Below are 22,532 nucleotides of genomic sequence, written 5' to 3' on the forward strand. Positions count from 1 at the left end.
TGTGGCGATTCCTCAGGGATCTAGAACTAGAAATACCATTTGACCCAGCCATCCCATTACTGGGTATATACCCAAAGGATTATAAATCAGGCTGCTATAAAGACACATGCACACGTATGTTTATTGCGGCACTATTCACAATAGCAAAGACTTGGAACGAACCCAAATGTCCAACAATCATAGACTGAATTAAGAAAATGTGGCACATATATACCATGGAATACTATGCAGCCATAAAAAAGGATGAGTTCATGTCCTTCGTAGGGACATGGATGAAACTGGAAACCATCACTCTCAGCAAACTATCGCAAGGACAAAAAACCAAACACCGCATGTTCTTACTCATAGGTGGGAAATGAACAATGAGAACACATGGACACAGGAAGGGGAAGATCACACACTGGTGCCTGTTGTGGGGTGGGGGGAGGGGGGAGGGAGAGCATTAGGATATATACCTAATGTTAAATGACGAGTTAATGGGTGCAGCACACCAACATGGCACATGTATACATATGTAACAAACCTGCATGTTGTGCACATGTACGCCAAAACTTAAAGTATAAAAAAAAAAAAAAGGAATGGCTTTATAATTTGAGCACATAGAGTATTTCAGGTTAGTGAATAAACCAACTAGTCCCATTAAACAAGATTTAATCTTTGAAAGACATTATTAAAAAAAAAGAAAAGTCACAATCTGGAAGATTTTGAAAAAGTACAATTTGTGTTGCAAGAAAATATTCAGAATACATATATCTGACAAAGAATTTGTATCCAAACTACTTAAAGAAGTTTTACTACTCAAATAATGAAAAGACAAACAGCCAATTAATACTAGTCAAAGGCTTTAACTGATACTTCACAAAAAACAGTGTACAAATGGCAAATACATAAAATGATTATTATTAATTAGGGTAATAAAAATTACAGCTACCGTGAAGGACCATTACACACCACTAGAATGGCTAAAGTTTAAGTCTGATAATACTAAGGATTAGCAAAGACATGGAGCAAATGGAATTCTCTCACGTTGCTATTGAGACTACAAAACGGAAAGGTCACCTTGAGGAACTGTTTAGTTTCTCATGAAGTTAAATATATACTTAGTATATGACACAGTAATTACACTTTTATTTGTTTACCCTCCAAAAATAAAAACACATATCCACAGAAAGCTCTGTACAAAATATTCCTAGCTTTATGTTTTTATGTGTATATAAAATATTTATAGCTTGATTTCTATAACAATGACCTCAAACTGGAAAAAATCCAAATACAGAGTAAATGTTGACGTATCCATATAACGTATATTTCTACTCAGCAATAAAAAGGAATAAATAACTAAAACACACAATGTGAATTAACATCAAAAACACTCAAGCAAACAAAGGCAGGCAAACTGTGTATGTGCTGTATGACACCATTTAGTTAAATTCTGCAAGTTGCAAATTAATCTAGAGTGACAGAGTAAAGATCAGAGGACTGCTTAAGCCCTGGCATGTGGTGGTGGTGTGTGTTTGTGTGTGTTTATGTGTGAAGGGGCTGTTATATGGGTGGGGGAGTGGGGAGCTATTTTGACTGAGAACAGGAATAAAGAGAAATTTGAGGAATAATGGCAATTTTCTATAGTTTGGTTGTTTGGGTGGTTATCCATGACATACCTTTGTCAAAATTCAAACTAATAAAAAGTCTGTGTTCCATTTTATGTAAGTTATATCTGAAACATTATTTTAAAAAGAAGAATTTTTGTTAAATTAAGAGATATATTGACACACCAAATTTGACTTCATTGGTGTGGCCTCAAACTGACCATGTTCCAGTCTACACATGAATTATTTGTTTTTTTAAATATATGGGGGAATACATTTCCAAAATGGAAAAGAACTTTTCTCTAGAATGAAAGAAGTTACTTGGGTACCAAAATATCATCTTTAAAAAATTATAATAAAAATCTGAAACAATATAAATGCAAAAAGGACTAGCAAATGCAGGGACAGAGTAAAACTTGTTTATTTGGAGATTGGGATTCCCCTATCAACTCCCTTCAGTTTCTAAGAGAATTGGAGAAGAATCCCCCTGTATTCCTAGCAGGGGAAGGGAAAAAGAAACCATTTTGAAATATACCAAATCATTCTGTTCTTCTTAACAAGGTCTGCCCTTAAGAGAACGATTTGGCCAGAGGCTAACCTACTGGGGTTTTAACAGCTCCCTAACTGACCTGGGAGAGAGGAAATACACAAAAGCAGCCTTCTGTAGTTTTCCATGTGAGGGAAGCAAAAAACAGAATTTTAACCCACTCTAGCTATCCTGCCTCACCTAAGTGGGGTGTGGGGGGTGAGGGGATCCGAGATGCACATTAAGTTCACAATTCAGAGGTGCACACTCATGAAAAGATTGAGATATAACCACAGGACTACAGGATACTCCCTGTCCCTGACCTTACCACCACGATAATAAAGGCTTATTTATAGCACGTCCTTTTATCAGTACACCATGTCTCATTATCAAGAAAAAATTATAAGACATTTTGAAAGGCAAAAAAACAGTTTGAGGACAGAGAGAGCAAGCATCACAACCAGACTTGGCAGAGGATGCTGAGATTATCGGACTTGAAATTAAGACAACTATGAATAATATGATAAGTGCTCTAATGCATAAAGTAGACAGAATGTGAAAACAGATGGGAAATGAAAGTAAACAAGGCAACGGACATTCTAAGAAAGTAGCAAAAAATAAATGCTACGGACAAAAAACATGAAGACATGGAAAACATAAACAGATGACTATGGAGTAAGGAGATGGAATCAGTAATCAAAAACCTCTCAACAACAACAAGCCTAAAAACAGATAGCTTCCTAGTGAATCCTACCAAACATTTATAGAAGAATTAATGCCACACTTTCTCAACTCTTCCAAATGATTGAAGAGGAGGAACACTTCCATACTCATTTTATGAGGCCGGTTTTACTCTGATACCAAAGCCAGACAAGAACACTTTAAGAAAATTACAAGCCAATATCCCTGATGAACATAGATGCAAAAATCCTCAACACTAGCAAATAAAATGCCATTGAACATTAAAAGAATCACACGCCACAATTCAGTGAGATTCATGCCTGCAATGCAAAGACAGTGCAACATAAATAAATGTGATAATGTAATTTCTAATAGACAGAGAAAAGGCATTTGAACAAAATTCAAGACTTTCTTAATAATGGCTAAACATAACAGGTAGAGAAGGCATGTACCTCAACATAATAAGGGCCATATACAACAAGCCCATAGCTAACATAATACTCAATGGTAAAAAACTGAAATCATTTCCTGTAAGATTAGGAGGAAGACAAAGTTGCCCAGTCTTACCAGTTCTATTCAACATGCTAGAACTCCTTGCCAGAGAAATTAGTCAAGAAAAAAAAAATGGAATCCAAATCAGAAAGGAAGAAGCAAAGTTATTTCTGTTTGTACATGGCATAATCCTATATATAGAAAACTCTAAGGAGTTTGCCATGCACTGTTAAATCTAATCCATGACTTTAGTAAAATTGCAGGATACACAACCAATATATGAAAATCAGATGTGCTTCTATACACTAACAACAAACAATTTGTAAAGGAAATTATGAAAACAATGCCATTTACAAGAGCATTCGAAAGAATAAAAGAAAAATAAACTTAACCAGGGAGGTGAGACATGTACAACGAAAACTGGAGAACACTGACCAAAGAAACTGAAGACACAAATAGATATATGTGTTCATGGACTAGAAGAATTAATACAGGTAAAATATCCATACTACTCAAAGTGATCTATAGAGACAGTGCTATCCCTATCAAATTCTAATGACTTAAAAATGTAATTAAGAAACAGAAAAAAAAAATTCCAAAATTCATAGGGAACCACAATAGACCAAGAATAGCCAAAGTGATCTTGAGAAATAAACAGATCTGGAGGCATCACACATCCTGATTTCAAAAATATATTACAAAGCCACAGTAATTAAAACAATATGGTTCTGGCACACAGACTGATATATCAGTGGAGTAAAATAAAGAGCCCAGAAATAATCTTAGACATGTATCACTTCACCTTTAACTAAAGATTACAGTAATTACAATGGGGAAAGGACAGTCAACAATAATTACAATGGGTAAACGATAGTCTCTTTAGTAACTGGTGTACAAAAATCTGGATAACCAGATGCAAAAAGAATAAAATTGGCTATCTGTTTGTTATTGGTATATAAAAATGCTTGTGATTTTTGCACATTGATTTTGTGTCCTAAGACTTTGCTGAAGTTGCTTACCAGCTTAAGGAGATTTTGGGCTGAGATGATGGGGTTTTCTAGATATACAATCATGTCATCTGCAAACAGGGACATTCTGACTTCCTCTTTTCCTAATTGAATCCCCTTTATTTCCTTCTCCTACCTGATTGTCCTGGACAGAACTTCCAACACTATGTTGAATAGGAGTGGTGAGAGAGGGCATCCCTGTCTTGTGCCAGTTTTCAAATGGAATGCTTCCAGTTTTTGTCCATTCAGTATGGTATTGGCTGTGGGTTTGTCATAGATAGCTCTTATTATTTTGAGATACGTCCCATCAATACCTAATTTATTGAGAGTTTTTAGCATGAAGCGTTGTCGAATTTTGTCAAAGGCTTTTTCTGCATCTATTGAGATAATCATACGGTTTTTGTCTTTGGTTCTGTTTATATGCTGGATTACGTTTATTGATTTTCATATGTTGAACCAGCCTTGCATCCCAGAGATGAAGCCCACTCGATCATGGTGTATAAGCTTTTTGATGTGCTGCTGGATTCGGTTTGCCAGTATTTTATTGAGGATTTTTGCATCGATGTTCAACAAGGATATTGGTCTAAAATTCTCTTTTTTTGTTGTGTCTCTGCCCGGCTTGGGTATCAGGATGATGCTGGCCTTATAAAACGAGTTAGGGATGATTCCCTCTTTTTCTACTGATTGGAATAGTTTCAGAAGGAATGGTACCAGCTCCTCCTTGTACCTCTGGTAGAATTCGGCTGTGAATCTGTCTGGTCCTGGGCTTTGGTTGGTAAGCTATTAATTATTGCCTCAATTTCAGAGCCTGTTATTGGTCTATTCAGAGATTCAACTTCTTCCTGATTTAGTCTTGGGAGGGTGTATGTGTTGAGGAATTTATCCATTTCTTCTAGATTTTCTAGTTTATTTGCGAAGAGGTCTTTATAGTATTCTCTGATGGTAGTTTGTGTTTCTGTGAGATAGCTGGTGATATCCCCTTTGTCATTTTTTATTGCATCTATTTGATTCTTCTCTCTTTTATCCTATTCACAATTGCTTCAAAGAGAATAAAATACCTAGGAATCCAACTTACAAGGGATGTGAAGGACCTCTTCAAGCTGAACTACAAACCACTGCTCAATGAAATAAAAGAGGATACAAACAAATGGAAGAACATTCCATGCTCATAGGGAGGAAAAATCAATATCGTGAAAATGGCCATACTGCCCAAGGTAATTTATAGACTCAATGCCATTGCCATCAAGCTACCAATGACTTTCTTCACAGAATTGGAAAAAACTACTTTAAAGTTCATATGGAACCAAAAAAGAGCCCGCAACAACAAGTCAATCCTTAGCCAAAAGAACAAACCTGGAGGCATCATGCTACCTGACTCCAAACTATACTACAAGGCTACAGTAACCAAAACAGCGTGATACTGGTACCAAAACAGAGATATAGACCAATGGAACAGAACAGAGCCCTCAGAAATAATGCCCCATATCTACAACTATCTCATCTTTGACAAACCTGACAAAAAGAAGAAATGTGGAAAGGATTCCCTGTTTAATAAATGGTGCTGGGAAAACTGGCTAGCCATATGTAGAAAGCTGAAACTGAATCCCTTCCTTACACCTTATACAAAAATTAATTCAAGAAGGATTAAAGACTTAAATGTTAGACCTAAAACCATAAAAACCCTAGAAGAAAACCTAGGCAATACCATTCAGGACATAGGCATGGGCAAGGACTTCATGTCTAAAACACCAAAAGCAACAGCAACAAAAGCCGAAATTGACAAATGGGATCTAATTAAACTAAAGAGCTTCTGCACAGCAAAAGAAACTACCATCAGAGTGAACAGGCAACCTACAGAATGGGAGAAAATTGTTGCAACCTACTCATCTGACAAAGGGCTAATATCCAGAATCTACAATGAACTCAAATTTACAAGAAAAAAACAACCCCATCAAAAAGTGGACGAAGGATATGAACAGACACTTCTCAAAAGAAGACATTTATGCAGCCAAAACACACATGAAAAAATGCTCATCATCACTGGCCATCAGAGAAATGCAAATCAAAACCACAATGAGATACCATCTCACACCAGTTAGAATGGCCATCATTAAAAAGTCAGGAAACAACAGGTGCTGGAGAGGATGTGGAGAAATAGGAACACTTTTACACTCTTGCTGGGACTGTAAACTAGTTCAACCATTGTGGAAGTCAGTGTGGCGATTCCTCAGGGAGCTAGAACTAGAAATACCATTTGACCCTGCCATCCCATTACTGGGTATATACCCAAAGGATTATAAATCAGGCTGCTATAAAGACACATGCACACATATGTTTACTGCGGCACTATTCACAATAGTAAAGACCTGGAACCAACCCAGATGTCCAACAATCATAGACTGGATTAAGAAAATGTGGCACATATACATCACGGAATACTATGCAGCCGTAAAAAATGATGAGTTCATGTCCTTTGTTGGGACATGGATGAAGCTGGAAACCATCATTCTCAGCAAACTATTGCAAGGACAAAAAACCAAACACAGCATGTTCTCACTCATAGGTGGGAATTGAACAATGAGAACACATGGACACAGGTAGGGGAAGATCACACACCCGGGACTGCTGTGGGGTGGGGGGAGGGGGGAGGGATAGCATTAGGAGATATACCTAATGTAAATGACGAGTTACTGGGTGCAGCACACAAACATGGCACATGTATACATATGTAACAAACCTGAACATTATGCATATGTACCCTAAAACTTAAAGTATAGTAAAAAATAAATAAAAAATAAAAAATAATAATAAAAAAGAATAAAATTGAATCCTTATCTCATACCTTATATGCAAAAATCAACTCACAATGGAATAAAGACTTAAATGGAAAACTTCAAACTGTAAAACTACCAGAAGAAAACAGGGGAAAAGCTTGTTGACATTGGTCTTGTGAAACATTTTTTGAATATGACAACCAAGCACAGGCAACAAAAGCAACAATACCCAAGTGTGACTGTTAGCAGTGGTAGTTACCCATATGAGGCTGCATCAACCTCAATTCTTGCCTCCTCAGGACAAAGAATTTGACTGAGGGGCATAAGGCATAAGGTGAAACCAAGGCAAGTTTTAGAGCAGAAGTGAGAGTTTACTAAAAATCTTTACAGCAGGAATGAAAGGAAGGAAAGTACATTTGGAAGAAGGCCAACCAGGCGACTTGAGAGATCAAGTGCGTGGCTCGACCTGTTGACTTGGGGTTTTATACGTTGGCATACTTCTGGCGTCTGGTGTTAGTTCTCTCTACCCCTGAGATATTACTGGGATGCTGCTCATTACCAGTTTCAGGTGTTTTCTATTGGAGACTGCCTTTCCCTGATGCCAGCTATGACCATTTATTATTCTAGAGAGACAGTTAACAGCTGCTTGACCATCACCTGATCGCTGCCTGACACTCCTGGTGTGTGCGTGTGTGGGTGCCCTCTCCTGCCCTGCTCATACCTGACCAGCTACCTCCTTTAACAGGACTATATTAAACTAAAATAAAAAAAAGAAAAAACCTTCTGCACCATTAAACAATATTCAACAGAATGAAAACATAATCTGTAGAATGAAATAAAGTATTTGTAAACTATACATCTCATAAGGGGTTAATTTCCAAAGTATATAAGAAACTCTTACAAATCAATGGCAAAAAAAAAAAAAAACACCAAACAGCAAACAAAAACTAATTTAAAAATGGGTTAAAGACTTAAACATTTCTTCAGTGTAGACATACAAAAGCCAACCATGTAGATGAAAACATGCTCAATGTCACTAATACTCAGGGAAATGCAAATGAAAGCTACAATTATCTTTTACCTCACACCTTACGACGGCTAATAGTGTATTTGAAAGGACGTAGAAAACGTGGAACCCTTGCACAACGCTGGTGGGAATGTATGATGGTGTAGTAGCTATGGCATACAGTATGGAAGTTCCTCAAAAGGTAAAAATAAAATAGAACTACATTATTATCTAGCAATCCCACTTCTGAGTATATGTCCAAAAGAATTAAAATCAGGATCTTGGAACAATAGCTTCACCCATGTTCATTACAACATTCATGTAGCTAAGTTATGGAAACAACCCAAGTGTGCATTGATAGAAGAATGGGAAAATAACATATAATACAGTATTTATTATTCAGTCTTGAAAAAGAAAGAAATCCTGTCCTTTGTGACAAGGTGTATGAACCTGGATGACATTATGCTTAGTGAAATAAGCCAGTCACAGTAGGACAAATATAGTACACTTCCACTTACATGAGGTATCTGTAACAGTCAAACTCATGGAAGCAAAGAATACAATAAAGAATACAATAATGGGGTTTGGGGAAACTGGGGAATTTTTAATGGTCATAAAGTTTCACTTATGCTAGATGAATAAGTTCTAGAAATCAGCTGTCTAATGTAGTGCCTATAGTTAGCAATATGGTATTTTGGACTTCAAAATTTGTTACAAGGGTAGATTTTATGTTAGGTGTACTTTTCACAGAAAAACAAGAACAAAAACAAACGAATACAAGGAAACTGAGAGGTTGTGGACATGACTGTTACCTTGATTGTGATGATGGGATAACAAATGTTTGCACATCAAACTCATCAAATATACACTTTAAATATATGCAGCTCTCTGTATGTCAATTACAATTAAATAAAGCTGCTAAAAATAAAGGAATATATTTTACTATTTTATCTTTTATTTTCATTTTATTATTTTTTAGAGACAAAGTCTCAATCAGTTGTCCAGTCTCGAGTGCAATGGCACAATCATGGCTCACTGCAGCCTTGAACTCCTGGGCTCAAGCGATCCTCTCACCTTGGCCTCCCAAAGTGTTGGGATTATAGGCATGAGCTACCACACTTGTCCTATTTTTCTATTTTAATTGTGAGTTTGACATAGGATACATTGATTGTATTTGTGGTAGGGTCTAAGTCATCAGGCTGCTTGGAATTACCCCTGTTTTTCACAGGGATGGTTAACTAGCGCAGAAATTTCTAGCCATGAGATCAAAGCCATGAGATATTTGTTAATAAAAGGTAGAGAATAATATAATCTTTGGCTCTGGTTCATTGGTCCTCAGCATGCTGCCTCTCTAACTTCATGCCCTGATGGCTCAGACTCAGCTACACTTTGAACCTACATACAAACGTCTGTTTCCCAAGGCTTTCTCACAGGGCCAGAACAAAGGTTTTTTCAGGCAACATACATACTGTACTTGAAAAACCATCTCTCTTGCCTTCTGCATCTTCTTATACCCCAATAAAGAAATCTTTCTCTCTCTTGGTCCAGAAGTCTTCCCTTAATTTTCATCATAGGATTATGGCACTTCTTTCAGGAGGAAATGTCGCTTTGTTGCATATCCATCTGTCTCTATCAGTATGAAACAGTTTGCCAGAGCATTCTTAAGGGGAAAAAAGAATCACACAAGTGTGGAGGTTGGCAACACAACCAATTTGTAGTTTCCAACTTCAGCTGGGCCCTGAATAGTGCTTTGTAATTTTTTTCCTCTGTTTCCTTTTAACATTTCTCATTACAAATGGAAAACTTGACTACTTCATTTAATCTCTCATCCCCCTGCTTGCAAGACATGACCTTTCATTGTAATCACACTTTTCCTTTGCCTACCTATGCAAAGCTTACTCATCCGTAAAGAGATGTCAGTTTTTATCTTGTTACTAGGATTCTTCCTGACCTTCATAAGCAGAGTTGAGTACTTCCATCCCTATGCAAATAGCACGTTATAAAGACCTTTGTTATATACAATGCCATCAATGATACAATTATTTTGTACATGTCTGCCCATTCCCTAATGCTAGCAATTATGGAGGGCACTAACCATTTTTTTTTTTTTTTTTGGGACAGAGTCTCGCTCTGTCACCCAGGCTGGAGTGCAGTGGCGCCATCTCGGCTCACTGCAACCTCTGCCTCCTGGGTTCAAGCGATTCTTCTCCCTGAGCCTCCCAAGTAGCTGGGACTACAGGCACACGCCACCACGCCCAGCTAATTTTTTGTATTTTTAGTAGAGATGGGTTTCACAGTGTTAGCCAGGATGGTCTCAATATCCTGACCTCGTGATCCGCCCACCTCGGCCTCCCAGAGTGCTGGGATTACAGGTGTGAGACACCACACCCAGCCACTAATGATTTTTTATTCAACTTTCCATCCGTAAGGCTCATCATGGTAGTTCTGGGTCTGCTGCAGTAGGCAGATGTCATTTTTGTTTGCCTAGAAATGTTTATCTCAGAAACCACATCTATCCCATTTGCTATTAGTTTTGTGAGTTATTAATCAGTGTGTCCTATTTTTTCCTCCCTCCCTCTAGACATAGTCCAGATTTTGTTAGTCATGTCCTATTTTGAGATGGATAAATACTGGGAGGGGAATAAAAACCCTCCAGATTGTTCCAGAGTTGCTCAGGGGCAGTGATGCACTTCTGAGTCAGCCAGTGACCACCTTCTCTGATTGTATAAGGCATGAATGCCACTTTGGGAGACCAAGGTGGGCAGATCACAAGGTCAAGAGACAGACACTATCCTGGCCAACATAGTGAAACCCCGTCTGTACTAAAAATACAAAAATTCGCTGAGTGTGGTGGCACGTGCCTATACTTCCAGCTACTTGGGAGGCTGAGGCAGGAGAATCGCTTGAACCCAGGAGGTGGAGGGTGCAGTGAGCCAAGATTGCACCAGTAAACTCCACCCTGGGCATCAAGAGCAAAACTCCTTCTCAAAAAAAAAAAAAAGTATGAATGTTGTAAGAGAAAAATGAAGACTTTCCTGGAAACATCTTGGTCAATAAGCTCCACACAACAAGGGTAATCCCGCCTTCCCTCAATAGAGAAAACAACTGAGCCTTCTAGTCCTTCCTGTCCTCCACACAGTGAGACGGGTTTATGGAGCTCATGACAATTTCCATTTACCTCAGACTTTCTTCATCAAAATGAGGGTAAAGGTAAACCTCTGACTTGTCTTCCACTTGGAGTAAGCCCACTCTCCCCGTTTCAGGAGGATCGAGAGTGAACCAGTGGAAGGATGTGCACTTCTAGGAATGGTGAGTAGATATTTCAAACCTACCCATCTGCTAAGGACAACTAGGAAAATTGAGTAAGAATTAAATCAAACTGACAGCTAACAAGAAATTGAAAAATTACTGGGCCAAATCCAGAAGACGGAAACAGAAAGAATAAAATTTTGAATTTAAAGATGCTGTTCCCCTGGGTCCATTTCCTGATTCCCAAAGAGGCTGAATTTATGACAGACTTATGAAACCCGCTAGGTAGAAAAATCTAGAAGACAGTAACATAAAAGTAAGGTTGACCTTGACATTCATAAGGAGGGTACATAGTCCAACTCACTTTAAATTGATCAAACCAAATCCTACAAAGACATTTCAAAAAAGGATACAGAGCAACAGCTCTCATGATCGTAGATGCAGAAAAATTAGCAAACCACATCCCGCATATGGATCTATGTGTGTCTGTACCATGTACGTACTGAACCTGTGCTTGTGTGTGTGCAAATGAACAGACTGATTCTAAAATGTAGTGAAAATGCAAAGGTCCAACATTATAATACTCATAGGTGGGAATTGAACAATGAGTACACATGGACACAGGAAGAGGAACATCACATTCCGGGGACTGTTGTGGGGTGGGGGGAGGGGGGAGGGACAGCATTAGGAGATATACCTAATGCTAAATGACGAGTTAATGGGTGCAGCACACCAACATGGCACATGTATACATATGTAACAAGCCTGCACATTGTGCACATGTACCCTAAAACTTAAAGTATAATAGTAATAAAATAAAAAGAAACTAAGAAACACTTTTTTCTTAAAAACTTTTAACATTTCCACCTCATTTTTTGATAGAAATTTCTACATATTTACTAAATCAACAAATAAAAATTGTATAATTTATCATTTACAACACAAAGTTTTGAAATACAAATACATTGTGGCATGGGTAAATTAAGTGAATTAATACTGGGTGGACGCAGTGGCTCATGTCTGTAATCCAAGCACTTTGGGAGGCCGAGGTGGGTGGATCACTAGAGCCCAGGAGTTTGTGACCAGCCTGTCCAACATGGCAAAACCCTATCTCTACAAAACATACAAAAATTAGCTGGGTTTAGTGGTGGGTGCCTGTAATCTTAATTACTTGGGAGGCTGAGGTGGGAGGCCTGGGGGCATCGAGGCTGCAGTGAGCTGTGATCATACCACTGCATCCCAGGCTGGGTGACAGAGTGAGCCCGTCACAAAATCAACCAACCAACCAACCAATCAACCAATAAACCAAAAACCAGATGCATTACTGTACTTTTTTTGTTGTTTTTGTGGTGAAGGCAATTAAAATCTACTGTCTTAGCAAATTTTATGAATACAACACATTGTTATTAACTATAGTCACCATATTGTACACTAGAGCTCTTGAACTTACATCGTCGGACTAATATTTTGCATCCTTTGACCATCTCCTCCACTACCCTGCCACCTACTCCGGCAGTCCCCATTCTTGAAGAACAAGGAGTAATCTCTCTAGTAGATAAGAAGACGTGTTATAAAGTCTTTTAGACTTTATAACATTAGATAGAAATGGACACCATGTGGTATTGGGTTAAACAATGGAATGGAACATAACAGAACAGAATAGGGTAAAACAGAATAAACCAATAGAAGTGTTGAGGAATTTGTTTACTTACTACTTCATATCATAAACTCACACAAGAATAGTAACACGAGATTAATTTAGTCAGTACATAAAAAACCATAGTGTCTGTAAACTTTTCATTGATTATAATTTGAATTTATTTAGCAAAATTTAGAAAAGAGGTATTTTGGGAAGAGTGGGGGTATAAGAGCATCAGAAAGATGGGTAAAGAAAAGAATCTAGAGACAGTTAAAGTGCAATGTACTTTGGAACACAAGACAAGAAAGGAACAATAAGTATAATTAGTACATTACGATGCTCCCAGAGAAGACAGTGGCTCCTAGAGAAGACAGTGGCAGTGATTTTTTAAAAGAAAACAATTGAATTCAAGATGCATTCAACAAATAATTATTACATTTCATTTTAAGAAAACATAAAATCAGACTAGTTTAAATTGAATTTTTTTATGACATGACTAGGCACGTGTCATCCTATACCATATATGCCACATTATGTCTATGATCCAGGGTCTCAGATGATGTGGGGACCTCATTTTCTTTCTCTGTCTTTCAGCTCTGTTTCATTCCTGCATAAATAGGCACCTTTAACATTCAGTATCTGTTATATATTTTTTTCCCCACTGTCCCATTAGTGCACAACACACAAAAATTCCCTTCTGTCTGGGGCTTTCATTCTAGCTGGGAAATAGAGACAATAACAAATAACTATAATAAATAAATAAATCTTAGTGTTTTAGATGGCAGTAAGTGATAAAAAGGTAGAATGGGGCAAACGGGACTAGACTAGAAGTACAGGTTACTGTCTTTAACAAGATGGTGTTGCCTTTTTGAACAAAGACTTGATGAGTGAAGGAGTTGGCAGATGAAGGTGTCTGAAGGAGTGTTGCAGCAAGATAGAGTTACTACTATAAGGGCTCAAAGGTAGTTAGTGTCTTCTGTGTTCTTGGCAAAATAAATTCAGAGTAGTAGAAATTCAATTAGAAAGGTAATAGAGTCAGATGTGGTAGGGCCTGGTAGGCCATTGTGAGGAGTTTGGCTTTTACTTTGAATGAGATGAGGGGGATGTTGGAGGGGCAGAGGAATTACAAGATCTAACTTTTGCTCGGAAAGGATTACTCTAGCTGCTGATGAAAATAGGCTATAGAGGCATCAATGTTAGAAGCTAAAAGAACAATTTGAAGGTTACTGGGGTTAATCCAGCTAACGATGATGGTGACTTCAACCATAAGAGAGGTAATGCAATTGGTGACAAGAGGGATGCACACGCGATTCAAAGGCCATTGGGATTTTATGACTGATTGTATAGGAAATACATAAAAAGAATTGAGAATGACTCCAAGAATTTTGACTTGAGTAACTGGAAGCCCAGAGTTGCCATCAACTGAGATAAGGAAGAATATAAATGGAATACTCTGGGGAAGAACTGCAGAATCCGTAGCTCAGTTTTGGATATATTAATTTGGACATGACTATGTTACATTCTAGCATAGGTACTGAGTTGGATATGTAAGTGCAGAGTTCAAGACAGAAGTCTTGGGAAGAGATAAAAAATTAGTATCACTTGCATATAAAGGGTGTTAAATCAAAGAGACTAGATTAAATCACCAAGGAATTGTGTGTTGTAAAAGAGTAGAAGATTAAAGACTGAGACAGGTCACTTTAAAGTATCAGTCTAGGGAGAAGCGAATCAACATAAAAGACTGAGAACAAGTGACCTATGAGCTAAGACAAAGGAGCGTGGGGTGAGGCCAAGTGAAGAAAGTGCATCACTGAAGAGACAGTGAACACCATTGTGAAAATGTGCCGTTACAAGCTGCTGCTGGTAACCTCCAGAGAGGTACTTTGTAGGAGTGGCAAAGAGAATCATGAATAGAGATGGTCTGAGAGAAAAGGGACGAATAAGAGGAAAATTATAATCTTTAGAGGAATTTTGCAGAAAATGGAGGCAGACAAAAATGGTACTGTTAGGGGAAATGATTTCACAAGTTTTGTTTGACACAGAAGCAGATTCCACACAACTTTTTTTTTTTTTTCTTTATGAGACGGAGTCTCGCTCTGTCACCCAGGCTGGAGTGCAGTGGCCTGATCTCGGCTCACTATAACCTCCACTTCCCAGGTTGAAGTTATTTTCCTGCCTCAGCCTCCAAGTAGCTGAGACCTCAGGTGCCTGCCATTACGCCCGGCTATTTTTTTTTGTATTTTTAGTAGAGACGGGGTTTCCCCATGTTGACCAGGCTGGTCTTCAGCTTCTGACCTCAAGTTATCTGCCTGCCTTGGCCTCCCAAAGTGCTGGGATTACAGGCATGAGCCATCGTACCTGGCCGCATAGAACTCTTATTTAATGTGACCTTTATAAAAGCCAATGATATGTCACCAAAATATAACTCTCTGAAGGTGAATTCTCAAAGGCCACCACAATACTCCATAAAGTGTGTATGTATAAGCTTTGTTAAAATGTTTTCTTGCAACATTACATCAAAAATAATATATTTATTTCCTGCTATCCACAGATACGTATAATGGGATCAAAAATTCATTCAATGAATGAATTCATTGAAATATATTGTCCTTTATTCACTGATTTCAATTAAATATGTGGAATGCTTTGGGAAATCTAAGAATATAGATTTATAAAAGACAACACAAATACTCAGAAAAATACAGATGTTCTCAATATGTTTATAATGCATTGTATGAAGTAATCTTTTCCCCCACTGTTCTTACCATACAATGGGCTGAGAAATATCTAATATTAAACACCTACCCTTATTTTACAAATTAGGAAATTGAGACTTAGTTTATGCAAAAGACAAGCTGTATAAAGTCATAGAGATACTGTCTTCTTTCTAAAACTCTCAGTTAAATTTTAAATGTAAGGGATGAACACCTTTGACATTTATATTTACATTATTTAATTGAATTCACTGCTTGCTTTGTTTTTTTCACACATGTATAACCAGGGACTGAAAACTTTTTAAAAGGAGGAATTTTATTGCTGTTTTTCATAAACTTGCCACATCAAATTTGGCACATGTGTTCCACAAATATTTGCTAAATTTATGAGTAAACATTCTAAAATATTATGATTGCTAGCTCCTCAAAGAAGCAAAGACTAAAAACCAGAAGATAACTGACTTCAGCGATAAGATATACTGAACTCAAATGTCTCTCTAGACATTGATTGCATGAAAAGTTATGCAACAGCTAAGGTACTGCAATAGCTCATTCTTTCCTGTCACCTGTTTTTCTCTCTAATTAAAACACTGTGACACTTGACAATTGGTGAAAGTATTTTTAATCTCTATTCTTGCCAAATCTTTTATCATGGAACGGAAAACTTTTTTCTCCCTTCTCACAGTTACATTCAGTTCCTTTATTCGCAGAGATGAGACAAAATGGACTTCTTTACACAGCAAAGTCAAAGAGGTTATTTGGAGAAACGGTAATGTATCATTGTAATATGGTGCCCACATGAATTTAGCTCCAAGATACTTTTAACCTTTAATTCTTTTTTTTCTTTTTTCCTTAAGAGAGAGGGTCTTGTGCTGTTGCTCAGGCTGGAGTGCAGTGTTTGATCATGACTCACTGCAGCCTCAACCTCCAGGGTTCAAGTGATCCTGCTATCTCAGCTTCTGAAGTAGCTAGGACTACAGGCATGTGCCACTATGCACAGCTAAGTTTTAAATTTTTTGTAAAGATGAGGTGTGGCTATGTTGCCCAGGCTGGTCTTGAACTCCTGACTTCAAGCAATCCTCCTGCCTTGGCCTCCCAAAATGCTGAGGTTACAGGCATGAGCCACTATGCCTGGCCTAATCTTTAATTCTCAATTTTAACTCTTAGGTATTGACAAAAACAGCACTGGGCTCTTCGTCTTAACCTTGTTGACTTCAATTTCATCTTACCTATTACTCTCCTCCTATTTCATATTCTTCCTCCTTGTCTTTTGCTGCTGATTTTATAACTTTTGTTTTCCGATATAAAATCTTTCAACTTCTAATTTTTTCACTCTCTAGCTATTAATAGTTTTTCTTGACAGCCTTGTGGGATTAATGACAGTTTTGTAAAATAAACGTTTCACACGTAGCAGTAGTTTGAGAAATACTGCTTGAAGTAAATACTTGTAAAGACCTAAAATTTTCAGAGTTTCTGGCAGATAAAAAATGATTTTGTTTGAAAAAAAAAAATGCGTCATCTATGTTGGGAAAATATATATTTTAAAAAGGACCTTTTGTTTACATTACTCATTGTATGCAGTTACGAATACCACCTATCTTTATAACAGGGCAGATTAACTGTGCATTTTACTAATAGGCTACTATAGGAGCTGACCAACCCACAAAAGCCCTAAACACATTTAATGATGAGTCACATAGTAGGTGCTCAACGACTGTTGTTGATGAGCTGATTTATTGTGCTTGTTACTAATTCTTGGTTTCCTTGACATAAAATAGCACAGTTTTCTCCCTTTTTTATTGAGTATGCAATTCTCATAACTGTCTATCTAATGGAACGGATACCTGGGAAGCTTTTGTTTTCAAGTGTTATAAAGTGTCAGAGTTTCCCAGGCATGTAGAGTTTTAATAATTATTTCTGTAATGTTGCAAAGAACTTTCCTACAGCTCATTAATATCGGCAGGCTCCTGTACCTTCCCTCCTTTCCTTGACTTAATTAAGATAGCTCCATACTGAGAGTGAAAGAGAAAGGCCACAGTCTTGTTTAACAGCACAACAGCTTAACCCTAAGCCAACACCAATCAGGAGCATTAACTGTAAGTGATTACAGCTGGCTAGCCACAGAATATTTTACCAGCTGTGCATACTATCGCTTTGAAGACCTGAAGCACAGCCCTCCAATGATGAGTGCTCAGGATATTCACATGTGAATATGCAGCAATATTTCCTCTCTAGTATACATTTACCCTAACTCCTTCTTTACAGCGTTCCCTAGAGTAAGCGTTTAAATTGCAAAGAAATTAAAAGCCTTCAGTGACTTGCCGTCGTATGACCTCTTAGCTGGACATCTGTGGTTTTACGGGTCAAGATCCAAGTCTATGCTCCAGCCTCCTCTGTTGACACCTGACCTCATTTAGTCCATGAATCATCAGACTGAGCTACTCACTGTGACTTTGCAGAGTTTATCTTTGCCTAGATATTCTTTGTATCAGTCTGTTCTTGTGCTTTTATAAAGAAATAGCTGAGACTGTGTAATTTGTAAAGAAAAGAGGTTTAATTGACTCACATTTCTGCAGGCTATGCAGGAAGCATGGCTGAGGAGGCCTCAGGAAACTTACGATCCTGGATGAAGCCGAAGAGGAAGTAGGCCGATCCTCATACAGCCAGAGCAGGAGGAAGATAGTGAAGAGGGAGGTGCTAGACACTTTTAAACAACCAGATCTCGCGAGAACTCACTCACTATCCTGAGAACAGCAAGGGGAAATCTGCCCTCGTGACCAATTCACCTCCCACCAGGCCTTTTCTCTAAACTGGAAATTACAATTCTACATGAGATTTTGGTGGGGACACACATTCAAACCATATCAGTCTTCCTCTCCTTTTCTACTTGGCTATTTTTTGCTTATTTTCAGCTTACATCTTGAAGCCCTCATGAAATCTTCCCCTTTTTTCCATGCAGTGAATTATTTCCTCTTACCATATATATGCCCCAATAACACCATAACTGTCATAATCAGTTATTTGCCTGTTTCTTCCACCTCAGGGGTGGAAATTAGAGTTTGTACCTTGTCCAGCCCCAAACATTTTGCCTTGTACATTTTGGATGTTCCATCAATACTTAATGAATGTGTGGCTCTTGCCAGTGTTTTCATTTTGGTATTATTTCATAAAATACTACTCTCATATCTGAAATAAATTTTTTCTTTAAATATTTTATTGACCAAAATAGCACATTATTTAAGGCACCCTTCTTGTCTTACATAAGAACTTGTAGTTGACATGTGAGCATAGAATGAACACAGAATTAAGAAAAAGAATAATGAACAATAATTAATCTGTGACATGACTGTGGAAGATATTATACATCCCATATGAAAGTTTACTTTGCAAAACATATAAGAGGCTTCAGTTCCCCAGAGAGGCAATACAATATCCTTTTCTGGTAGTTAGGAACGTTGAAAGTCACAAAAGTCTTATAAGCCTAATGAAATCTTTCTTAATGAAGTTTAATTCTGCTTCTTGGTTCACTCCTCAGGGGTAATTGATAGTGGCTGAGTCTCATCAATCAATTAACAAATTAGCAAGTACTGTTTATTAAGTTCTTACTACATGATTAGCACTGTAATTACAAAATTGGGAAATATAAGAAGTGTAACACATCATGATTTTCTTTTGCAGTTTCCATTTACTTATGAGATGCTTCATGAAAAAATCATTCGTTCATTAATTTAAAAATATTTATTGAGAATCTGATTTGTTTCAGGGACTGGGAAATGGGCTTGAGTTACAGGAAGAAGACTGGTCTCCATAAGAAATGCAGAAATACAATCTATCCCTTCACAAAATGTACTGTTTCTGTTACGAACACTTGTGTCAAACTGTCCTGAGTTTTGTTTGAAGCTCAGATGTTGGCCGTATTCTGTTGGTGCAGTAGAAATATGGGTGATAGAATGGCATTGGTTGTTGTATGATTGGTTTTTGTATGATTCTGTTACCATAATACTAGTACATACCAAATACCCTAAAAACTTAGTAGACATGAGAAATTTGGTCTACTAATAGAATCAATATGCCACACTAGAGTCACTAATCACTGAGAGTTAGTTTCCAAGCCAAAGTGACTAGCACCTTTATGTTAAAGATTTTTTTCAGTTACTACCACTTTAAATACAGAAGGTAAGGGAGGTTGGACTGATTCTGATTAAGCAGATGATGATCTAATGGACATGACCAGAGGCCCACTAATCACACATGAGCACCCCTGTAACAAGTAATCTTTCTGGGCAAAGATGAGGGTTACAGAGGTATGAAGAATCTCCCCACCCCTTGCCGTATCACGGATCTTTCCCTGAAGCTCATATGTGAACTATAAGTATACAGACATTTCTCTGCGCCAGCTGCCACCTTTATCAGGTTCTTTTTGGAAGGGTAATTTCCCATTATCATGCTTAATTGAGAGGACATCATGCCCAGGAGTTCTGAGTTATTACATTTTTCAAGTTACACACTATTGTGAGTTGAATTGTGTCCCTCCAAAAGATATGTGGAAGTACTAACCCTCAGTACTTCAGCATGTGATCTTATTTGAAAATGGGTTGCAAATGAAATTGGTTATGATGAAGTCATAACGGAGTAGGGAGTAACTGAACATGACTGGTGTCCTTATAAGAGGAGAGAAACACGTGGAGAGAAGAATGTGAAGGAGCAGAAAAATGCAGGGGAAGATGACCATCAAATGACAGAGGCTGAGATTGGAGTGATGCATCTACAAGCCATGGAATGCTGAAGATTGCTGATAAATGCCAGCAGTTGGGAGAGACGCATGGAACAGATTCTCCCTTAGAACCCTAAAAAAAAAAAACAAAAACGAAACAAAAAAACAAAACAAAACAACAACAAAAAAACAAAACTAACCCCGCCAACACGTTGACTTCAGATTTCTAGACTCTGGAACTGTGAGACGATGAGTTTCTCTTGTCTTCAGGCACCAGTTTGTGGTACTTTGTTATAGCAGCCTTAGGAAACTGACAGAGATTTTTGTTCCAAGAAGAGGATTGTTGCCGTAACAAATATCTAAAACTGTACAAGTGGCTTTGAACTTGGGCAATGGATATAGGCTGAATTTTGAGGTGCATGATAGAAAAGCCTAGATTGCCTTGAAGAGACTCTTGGCAGAAAAATGAACATTAAAGGCAGTTCTGGGGCTCAGAAAGAGCAGAGAAAGCTCCTATAATTTTAGAGAATACACGAACAGAATGTTACTAAAAATAGGAAGGGTAAAGCTGCCTCTGGTGAGGTTTCAAGAAGATCTGAGGAGCATGTTGTTGTAAAATGGAGGAAACACAGCCCTTGTTATTAAGTGGCAGAGAACTTGGCTGAATTGTGTTCTGCTGTTCAGCAGTGAGAAGTAGAATGTGCAAGTAATGAACTTGGATATTTAGCTGGGGAGATTTCCAAGAAAAATATGGAAGGTGCAGCCTGGTTTCTCTTTGGTGCTTATTATAAACTACTAGAAGAAACAGGTACATTGCAGAATTAACTGGTAAGCAAAAAGGAGCCAGAACTTGATATTTTGGAAAAAACTGTAGCATATCCAGGTAGCATATTCTATTAATGGTCAAGGGTGTGCCTAGACAAGAGTTTGCTAAAGAGATTAGGTGTGTGACTCTTGTATCCAATCAACCATCTCAGCAGATGCTAGGAACAGAGATGCTGTTATCCAGGAAATATCTGGGGAGAGCCGTTGTATCTAATGGTGTGGATCTCTTATAAGGCCAACATCTACAGGAGAACAACCAATAAGGTCAAAGACCAAATTTTTGAGACTTTTATACTAGCAGAAACACAGCCAGCCTGGACTGAAAGGGACAGAGATGGAATAAAATGAAGGAAGAATGATTCAGGGGGCAGAGCTATGAATGCAGAGGCCAGAAAGCTTACATAACCAGGGGACAGGGCTCCTGCCTCTTTAATTCCAGAAAATCCGGCTGCCACCCAGACCTGAGGGGATGGGGCCGCCCTAGTGGTCCCAGAAGACAGAACATCAAGACTCAGTAAGTAATTCTTAGGCCTTGGAACCCAATGGAATTTGTCCTGCTGGGTTGCAAACTTGTCTTAGACCGGTGACTCCTTTATTCCTTCCAATTTCTCCCTTTTGGAATGGGAATATCTATTCTATGCCTGTTCCACCATTGCATTTTGGAAGCACATAACTTGTTTGGTTTCACAGGTCCACAGAAGGAGAGAGGAATTTTGCCGCAAGATGGAGCCTACCTAGAATCTGACTTGTACGTGGGTAGGAGTTGGATGATTTAGATCATGAGAGCTAGTACTTTTTTAGTTGGCTATATTTAGATGAGGTTTTGGACTTAGAATTGATGCTGGAATAGGTTAAGGCTTTTGAAGATGTTGGGATGGAAGTCAACGTATTTTGCTTCCAAGAAGGACATGAATTTGGGGTGCAGGGACAGAGGGCAGATGGTTATGGGTCTTGCATGCCTCAAAAGATATACTGAAGTACCAGCCCTCAGTAGTCCAGAATGTGGCCTTATTTGAAAATAGGGTCATTACAGATGCTGTTAATTAAGAAGAGGTAATACTGAAGTATGGTGGAAACTTAATTCAATATGACTGGGGATATAGACTGAATGTTTGTGGTCCTCCACTCATATGTGAAAATCCTAACCTCCAATGTAATGATATTAGGAGGTGGGGACTTTAGGAGGTGATTTGGTCATAAGGGTAGAGTCCTCATGAATGGGATTAGTGCCCTTATAAGAGGAGACATGGGAGAATACATTCTCTCTTGCCCGTTGGCTCACTGCATTATGTTGGGATACAAAAAGAGAGCCCTGTAAA

At 38.1% G+C, this 22,532-nt stretch overlaps 1 protein-coding gene across 1 annotated transcript in view; it reads right to left on the bottom strand.

Moving 5' to 3' along the window:
• Positions 1 to 18,300, bottom strand: part of TUSC3 (tumor suppressor candidate 3) — a 335,383-nt gene extending 317,083 nt beyond the window's left edge. Inside the window, exon 1 of the mRNA XM_058441901.1 lies at positions 18,241 to 18,300. The gene's annotated coding sequence lies outside the window, so the exon portion shown is untranslated. The remainder of the gene's footprint in view (positions 1 to 18,240) is intronic.
• Between the last annotated feature and the right edge of the window lie 4,232 nt (positions 18,301 to 22,532).

The sequence above is a fragment of the Hylobates moloch genome, unplaced genomic scaffold (assembly GCF_009828535.3).
Source record: "Hylobates moloch isolate HMO894 unplaced genomic scaffold, HMol_V3 SCAFFOLD_8, whole genome shotgun sequence".
NCBI lineage: Eukaryota > Metazoa > Chordata > Mammalia > Primates > Hylobatidae > Hylobates > Hylobates moloch.